This window comes from Silene latifolia, chromosome 6 (genome assembly GCF_048544455.1).
Source record: "Silene latifolia isolate original U9 population chromosome 6, ASM4854445v1, whole genome shotgun sequence".
NCBI classification, from domain to species: Eukaryota; Viridiplantae; Streptophyta; class Magnoliopsida; order Caryophyllales; family Caryophyllaceae; genus Silene; species Silene latifolia.
In genome coordinates, this window is record NC_133531.1 from 42,941,074 (window position 1) to 42,950,426 (window position 9,353).

A 9,353-nucleotide genomic window follows, 5' to 3' on the forward strand; every position below is an offset into this window, starting at 1 on the left:
GAAATTTTATTGCAAAATTCGCATTTATCCAATTAGTCAAAAGAAGCCAATTTGGGGGGATGCCTAGTGAAGACCATCATTCTCACATGGAGACTTTTTGTGACTATTGTGATGCGATTTCACAAACCGGAGTGACTCAAGACCAAATTCGATGGGTCTTATTTCCTTTTTCTCTAATTGGTACCGCGAAACAATGGTTAAAGAGCCTTGATAAGGCTACTCTTGGAATTGACTCTTGGAAGAAGTTGGCTCTAGCTTTCTACAAAAAGTTCTACCCTCCGGAAAAGACTAACATGCTAAGAGCCTAAATCACGGGTTTTAAGCAATGGGACGAAGAATCTTTGTATGAAGTTTGGGAGCGATTCAAAGGAACTTGTCGCTCATGTCCTCATCATGGACTTAGCGAGTGGTTCTTGGTACAAAAAATTTGGAATGGACTTTATGAAGACTCCCGAAACATTCTCAACATGGGATCAAATGATATGTTCACCGAAGTTGATGATAATCAAACTTGGAACAAGATTGAGGAAATGGCGGTCCATAATTCATAATATAGTAGACCTCGCAAGGCTACTAGAGGAGGAAAGCATGAAGTGGACTCTATTACTCAATTGGGTGCTCAACTTAGTGCTCATATTGATACTATCAACTTGAAGTTTGAAAAGGCTATGACTAAGCTTGAAGAAGCCTCAAAATCACCAAATCAACATGTTAATGCCATGGTAGCATCTTCATCGATTCCAAATGGAGTATGTGAGAATTGTGGAACTTTGGAACATGATCAAAGTGAATGTAGGGGAACAAGTGAGCAAGTGAATGCTTTTCAAGCATATAAAAGTGGTACCCCGTATTCCAACTATTACAATGAAAACACCAAATTCCATCCAAATCTCTCATACAAAAGCCAAAATATTCAAAACCCTCAACCAACATACACCCCACCCCCAATGAGAAACCAAAATCAAAGACCCTTTTACAACCAAAACAAAGGTTACCAAAATCAAACTCCATACAATCAACAAAATGACCAAGGTTTTGATGTTCAAAAAGCGGTCTTCCAAATGCAAAAGAATCAACAAGAATTTTTCACTCAAATGCAAAAAGATAGTCAAGCAAAAGACATCACCATCAACAACATCCTAGCCCACACAAAAATGTTGGAAACTCAAATGACCCAACTAGCATCTTCAAGCTCTCAAAGACAAAAGGGGTAATTACCACCTCAAAGTAGTCCCCCAAGACATGAAACGGTTAGTGCCATCCATTTGAGGAGTGGTTAAAGATATGAAGGGCCAAAGAAGAAATTTGAGGATGAAGTTGTGGAGGCTAGTGACAAGGAAAGAGTTGTGCAAAAATCTAGGGAAGAAGAACCCACCAATCAAGAAGTTTCAAAGAAAAATGAAGAAAAGGCCAAAGAGAAGGAGCCCATTGTGATTAGACTTCCAATCCCGAGTCGTCAAGCTAAGCCTAAGTTTGATGACCAACTTGGAAAATTCATGGAAATTGTGAAGCATTTAAAAGTCTCGATTCCTTTCACGGAATTGATCAATCACGTTCCGGCCTATGCAAAGTACATGAAGGACATCCTTACAAAGAATAAATCAATCCGGAAGCTTGAGACTATTGCTTTCACTAAGGTGAGTAGTGTCATCCTTCAAGGGAGTTCACCTCCAAAGCTCAAGGATCCGGGAAGCTTCTCCATTCCATGCAGTATTGGTGACACTACAATCAACAAAGCTTTATGTGACCTTGGGGCAAGTGTTAGTGTCATGCCATATTCGGTTAGCAAGAGGCTAGGAATGGGAGAACTCAAATGCACCAACATCACGCTTCAAATGGCGGATAGATCAACAAAGACACCTTTAGGGGTATGGGAAGATGTTCCCGTGAAAATTAGAAAATTCTTCATCCCGGTGGTTTTCGTTATTGTTGACATGGAAGAAGACTCCAACATTCCTATTATCTTAGGAAGACCTTTCTTGCACACCGCGGGAGCGGTGATCGATGTGAAGCATGAAGAGCTCACCCTTGAAGTGGAAGATGAAACCATTACTTTCAATCTTGACAAGACCATGAGTGCTCCCCGATTGCATGAGCCATGTTTTATGGTTGATCACTATAGCCAGAAGGATGATAGGAAGAAGTTTGAATTTCAATGGAAAAAGAAAGTGGATGATGCCCCATCAAAAGAGCAAGGAAATTGCAACAATGAGAGCTTGAAAAGCTCGCCCATGACAAGTGAAGAAGAAGGCCTCATTGGCCAAGACAAGAAAGAAGGAGAGTTGTCTTTATCAACTCAAGACTTTTTTAGTGAGCAAGTAGACGAAGTTTGCGGTCTTTGGGATGATGAGTTTGAAGGGATATTCAATCCTTATATTGGTAATGCTATGACCTAAGGCCATCATGGATAACAACAAGTGCAAAGATCTATTGAAGATCCTTATCATGATAATGAGCAAGCTTTCGACTACTTCTTCAAGGTGTTGAGTAACATCAACAACACCTTGAACATGCCCCCTTGACATCTCACATTGGATGGGAGTTTGGTGGATTCCTCCCTAAACCACCATTTGTACATATTCTAACTCCCTAACTTGCATTTCAATTATTCTATTGCATTTTTGTCATTTTTTTATTTACATTTTTGTGCCTTGATCAAGATATTCATCATTTTGAGAGAAGTGAGGGAGGGACTTATGAATTTATTGATGTGTAGTGCTTTGACTTAGTGTGGGGATATCAATTGCCTAGGCTGTTCATGCCTTTGTAGTGCCACTACAATGAAGAACATAAGAATTAAAGAATGAAATGACACGGGTTACGAAGCACCCACGGATGGACCTGAATCCGTGTGGTCAAGGAAGAATCCGAGCGGCCTGAGGGATAATCCGCTGATGGGTGATGTCGTCGGGTCACATCCAATCAAACACATTTATAATACTCAACATACAACTAGTTAGTGGTAAGTCGAGGTCGATCCATGGGACGGTGGTTACTCAAAATATTCAATCTAATTATGGTTGTGCTTGGAGTTGTCACAATTATAATGGGTTGATGATTCTAATCTAATAAAAGCAATAAACAAGCAACAAAAGGAAATATGTAAATAATTGATTAAAAATGCTAGGATATCGTGGGTTCATAAGGGATTCATGGGAGCTGATCATACAAACATGTTTCCTACAAAGTTGCAAGCAATTTATGTTATGGAGGAACCGAGTTGGTTTATGTCTTACGGTTCATAGGAAGAGTTGGGTCCCGGAGCCGAATCGATTAGATTGTACAACACCTATAAGTCGACTTACTTTCCTCCTATTCAACTTCTATGCATGGTCTAACAACACTCGAGTTGGTTTATATCTTACAAGTCAAGTTGAGTAGAAAAGAGATGGTTGTAAATGCAAGGATTCATAGGCTTAGCATTTCATCAAACATAACATGTGCATAAAGTTGACATCACAACAACCAAGCAATTTGATTATGAAAACATATTAGATTAAGCATGATAAATCCCATGTTGGTTTCCCCTAATTACCCACTAATCCTAGCTAAAGAGACTACTCACTCATTATCATGGAGAACATGTCATTAATGGTGTCAAACATAACAACAAGTGTAAACATGATAAGAGAATGAGGAAATAAACAATAAAGAGTAAAGGGTAAAAGAATTATACCAAACTTGAGATGATTCCAAATAATAAAGCAAAGAATAATTGAAGAAACTTGATTGATTGATGAAGGGTTGTCAATCCTCCAATAATAACCCAATAATCTTCAATTACCCAATAATAATAAACTAGAACAATAATTAAGGAAAGATTAATGTGTAATTTTGTTGAAATATTGAAATTAATCTATTCTAATCTACTCCTAATCTAATCTAGGAAGGATTGATTTAATCTAAGGAAACTTGAAGGTTTGATTATTACAAATGGGGTATATATAGTAGAGCATCATTAGGTTAAGCAAGGGTAAAATAGTAATTTAACAATGCTAATTGTTGGGTAGGGAATCGCCAGTCTCAAGAGAGACTCCGGTCTTTGAAAAATATGCACATCCTTCATAGAACAAGAAGAACACGAAATTTGCTGTAAGGGAATCCCAGCGGATTTGTCTCGGGACGAGCGGATTGGCGGACAGCTTCTTTGTTTGAGCTCGGATTGTAAAAAGGACGTCATTTTCTCATCCGGACTCCTATTGGAGTGATTCAAAAGCCTAGATCACTTGATTTTTCGATGCCGTTCCATATAGCATACTTTCAGAGCCAAAGGAGCAACTCTTGGTTTGGGTTTCGAGCAATTTCTTCTTGCAATGTCTTCCTTCTCTTCATCCTTACTCTTAACCCTTTGATCCTTCTATATACACTTTATTCCTACATCCTTGGTCATCATTCTTATCTCCTCTTCATACTAGTCCATCCAATATCATCAAAAAGCTTCCAAATATGCAGAAAAGACGGGAATTTCCGCCTTATTACCTCCTTTCCTATAAAACATATAAAATGCACTAGGAAAGCAAAATAGAAAGTATTTGACGGATAAAATGGTCATAGATGATATAATAGTATGCAAAATAGGCTCAATTAGGGGACTAAATGTGCGCAAATAATGTTCACATCAAATATCCCCAAATCGAACCTTTACTCGTCCCGAGTAAAGTGGTGACAAGAATTAGACTTTTATTTAAACTATCCTAATAATATAACCGATATGAGACAATTAGCGGGTCTCACTCCATCCCTTCAACTCACAATAAGATTACCATGAGGTAGGATGCCTTCTTGCAAGGCAAGGTGGGTCTTGCCATAATGGCGACGCATCCAAACATTAAGCACACAAAATCAAGTAATGGATGCATCTACAAAAGAATAGCCACTTTCCTCATCTAAGTGGTGGAAATTATCTACAAGAGAAGCAATTCAAGGGTACACACTCCTTCATAGATGCAATTTCTTCAAACTACTAAGCCTAGAAGGATACCAATAAATCACCTCCAAATTGGGTCAAGCTAGGGTACCTTTGTCCTCAATCGTTAAATGCTTTTGTCAAGAATAGACTCCCTATGGTGTTAGAAACACCGGAGGATCGCGGAATTCCCCCTCTTGCCTAGACAAGAAAAAGGGTCGTCCCCTCTCTACCATGCACAAAGATGGATACGATGGATAAAGGGATCAATAGATATTTTGAGTTTCATTTTGGGAGTTTGCTTTGTTGTTTTTTCCCCCAATTTCTTGTGGCATATAACATTTGAGAACACTTTTTTTGCCATTTCTTTGATGTTTGGCATTTCAATACTTGACAACTTTTCAACTTTTCTTTGCATTTCTTTTTGAACATTTTCAAAGTCACTCCATATGTAGTGAGGGTGCCTTATATTTGAAGCATTAGGAGTATTTTTGCTCCTCTTTTCATTTGATGCATTTTGCAAACTTTCTTTCACTTTTCATTTCTTAGAACTCAAATCAATTTCCTTTTTGTGCCCATTCCCTTTGATGACAAAAATGTGGTAGAACATGGATGATGGAGGCATGCATGGTTTCAAGCTAAGGGTCACCTTGGAATAAACGGTAGCCAAGGAGTTATCACACCACAAGGTACTCTTGACTAGGCCTTAATCCATGGGTCAAAGGATACTAGCATGACACATCATAGGGTGTTTTACAAGTATTCTAACAAGAAAAGTCTTAAGAAGAAAAAGCATCTACTAGGGCCTATATACACTTGTCAAGCTTCTCAAGTAGACGGTTTCGCAAAATTTTCTAACATGCAAACTGCATGCCATGATGCAACTAACATATAAACATCCTAATGCAAATGATTCTACCAACTAATATGCCATATAAACTAAATGCAAGTCCCAAATTCACATTGTTGTACCGCATCAATCAAAATAAAGCCACATAGTCATTAACATAAAGAGGAAAAAGGAGATTGGAAAGATCATACCATGCGGTCTTCAATATCCTCATGTCTCGGATGTGGCGTAGTCGATCAATGTGAACAAGGATAGAACAAATACAATATATACAACAATATATACAAGTCTACACTACAAAGGAAATGAACTTGTTTTTGGGTTTTTGAAATTTTCAAATTTTTATGGGTTTTTGTTTTATGAAATTAAAAGACATATTTTTGGGATTTTTCGAAATTTTTCAATTTTTATGCATTTTTGGAATATAAATTCCCATCCCCCACTTTATTTTGGACATTGTCCTCAATGTACATGTAGGAGTAGAAATGAAAAAGGAAATACATGTTTTTGGATTTTTGATTTTATGGAAATTGAAGTACAAATGCAATGATATGATATGAATGAATGCATGCTCTAACTAAATGCAATTCTATATGACATATATAACAAATGAATGCAATCTAAACTATATTATATGATGCATGATTTCTAGTAAACTATGGTCACCTATGATCAAACCTCCCCAAACCGATTTAAACACTATTTCTAGTGTAGAAAAGAATAGGTTTGGTCATTAGTGACTATGCATGTATTCTAGTCTATATGCAACTAACTATATGAATCATGTGAGATATATTACAATGCAAACTATACTAAATACATATATACAAATTAATGGTTATTGAGGAACTCCATTAAACCAAAGATTATTAATTAACAATTTCATGGAAAATCATCACTAGCACTCAAAGCACGTAGAAGTCGATCAAATTCTTGAGAGTGAGAAATAAATAGGCATGGATAACAACACAAGATTATGCAATGAAATAATGCCCAAGTAAGAGACCGGACAAGCATGTCAAGAACATTATGACAAAAATCATAAGAGAAATGATGGATGGTAGGAACATGAAATGGGTAGTTGGTTGGCAATTCACTCAACTCATCCTCCAAATAGTCAAAATTACCACATTCAATGCAAGTACTCTCATTATCATCCAAGGTGATTTTAAGGGTGTCTATTTGGGGTTCCCAAATGTCCTCATCATATTCCTCATCCCAACAAGGTCCATTATCAAAGGGATTGTCGTAATAAGGCTCACCAAGTTCAACACAATTGTCTCCCTCAAATGTGTCATCCTCAAAGGGTGAGTTTTCTCTCAAGCTCACATCCATATCATTCTCACTTTGCCCATTAACATCAAATTCCATGGAGGTTGATTTCATTGAAAAACAAGAGGAGTAGGATGACGGCATCCAAGCATTAGTTTCACAATCAAGAATGTACTCCTCCTCATCATCACTCACCTCATCTAGCACTCCATCTTCCCAAGGTGGGGTAATTTTGTGGGCAAAGTGGATTGGCTCAAGTTTATAGGAAGGTTTCTCATCCTCACAAATCTCATTTTCATCATAGTTTTCCTCAAAGAATTTTTGAAATGTGCTTTTTATCACTTCTATACCTTCCTTGACACTTTCAAATATGTCATGTATAGTTTGCTTGAGACCATGAATGGTCATGAACTCAACAAATTCCCAACATTCCTCACAACTCATCTCACAAATTCTACCACCACTCAAGTGAAATGCCAAGTTGCGGGTTTCAAGGTTCATGCCATTATAAACAACACAACATGCTTCATAATTTGAAAGAGTAAAACCATGATGCCAAGCATGAGTCATATAATCTTCAAATCTTGCAACATATTTATCAAATGATTCATTTTCATATTGCCAAAAAGTGAATGTAGACATGTTGAGCATGTGAAATAGAACAAGTACAATAAAACTCAAGAAAAAGAAGCACAACCAAAACTAGACAAAAGAACAATTAAAATAAACAACACCGTCCCCGGCAACGGCGCCATTTTGATGGGTGATGTCGTCGGGTCACATCCAATCAAACACATTTATAATACTCAACATACAACTAGTTAGTGGTAAGTCGAGGTCGATCCATGGGACGGTGGTTACTCAAAATATTCAAGCTAATTATGGTTGTGCTTGGGGTTATCACAATTATAATGGGTTGATGATTCTAATCTAATAAAAGTAATAAACAAGCAACAAAAGGAAAGATGTAAACAATTGATTAAAAATGCTAGGATATCATGGGTTCATAAGGGATTCATGGGAGTTGATCATACAAACATGTTTCCTACAAAGTTGCAAGTAATTTATGTTATGGAAAAACCGAGTTGGTTTATGTCTTACGGTTCATAGGAAGAGTTGGGTCCCGGAGCCGAATCGATTAGATTGTACAACACCTACAAGTCGACTTACTTTCCTCCTATTAAACTTCTATGCATGGTCTAACAAGACTCGAGTTGGTTTATATCTTACAAGTCAAGTTGAGTAGATAAGAGATGGTTGTAAATGCAAGGATTCATAGGCTTAGCATTTCATCAAACATAACATGTGCATAAAGTTGACATCACAACAAGCAAACAATTTGATTATGAAAACATATTAGATTAAGCATGATAAATCCCATGTAGGTTTCCCCTAATTACCCACTAATCCTAGCTAAAGAGACTACCCACTCATTATCATGGAGAACATGTCATTAATGGTGTCAAACATAACAACAAGTGTAAACATGATAAGAGAATGAGGAAATAAACAATAAAGAGTAAAGGGTAAAAGAATTATACCAAACTTGAGATGATTCCAAATAATAAAGCAAAGAATAATAGAAGAAACTTGATTGATTGATGAAGGGTTGTCAATCCTCCAATAATAACCCAATAATCTTCAATTACCCAATAATAATAAACTAGAACAATAATTAAGGAAAGATTAATGTGTAATTTTGTGGAAAGATTGAGATTAATCTATTCTAATCTACTCCTAATCTAATCTAGGAAGGATTGATTTAATCTAAGGAAACTTGATGATTTGATTATTACAAATGGGGTATATATAGTAGAGCATCAATAGGTTAAGCAAGGGTAAAATAGTAATTTAACAATGCTAATTGTTGGGTAGGGAATCGCCTGTCTCAAGAGAGACTCCGGTCTCCTTTTCGCCGGTCTTTGAAAAATATGCGCATCCTTCATAGAACAAGAACAACACGAAAGTTGTTGTAAGGGAATCCTAGCGGATTTGTCTCGGGACGAGCGGATTGGCGGACAACTTCTTTGTTTGAGATCGGATTGTAAAACGGACGTCATTTTCTCATCCGGACTCCTATTGGAGTGATTCAAAAGCCTAGATCACTTGATTTTTCGATGCCGTTCCATCTAGCTTACTTTCAGAGCCTAAGGGGCAACTCTTGGTTTGGGTTTCGAGCAATTTCTGCTTGCAATGTCTTCCTTCTCTTCATCCTTACTCTTAACCCTTTGATCCTTCTATATACACTTTATTCCTACATCCTTGGTCATCATTCTTGTCTCCTTTTCATACTAGTCCATCCAATATCATCAAAAAGCTTCCAAA

General features: G+C 37.1%; 1 non-coding gene across 1 annotated transcript; it reads right to left on the reverse strand.

Moving 5' to 3' along the window:
* Window positions 1–293: 293 nt before the first annotated feature.
* Window positions 294–400, reverse strand: LOC141589334 (small nucleolar RNA R71). Its single transcript, XR_012520277.1, has one exon. It is a non-coding gene; the product is annotated as a small nucleolar RNA R71 (small nucleolar RNA).
* Between the last annotated feature and the right edge of the window lie 8,953 nt (window positions 401–9,353).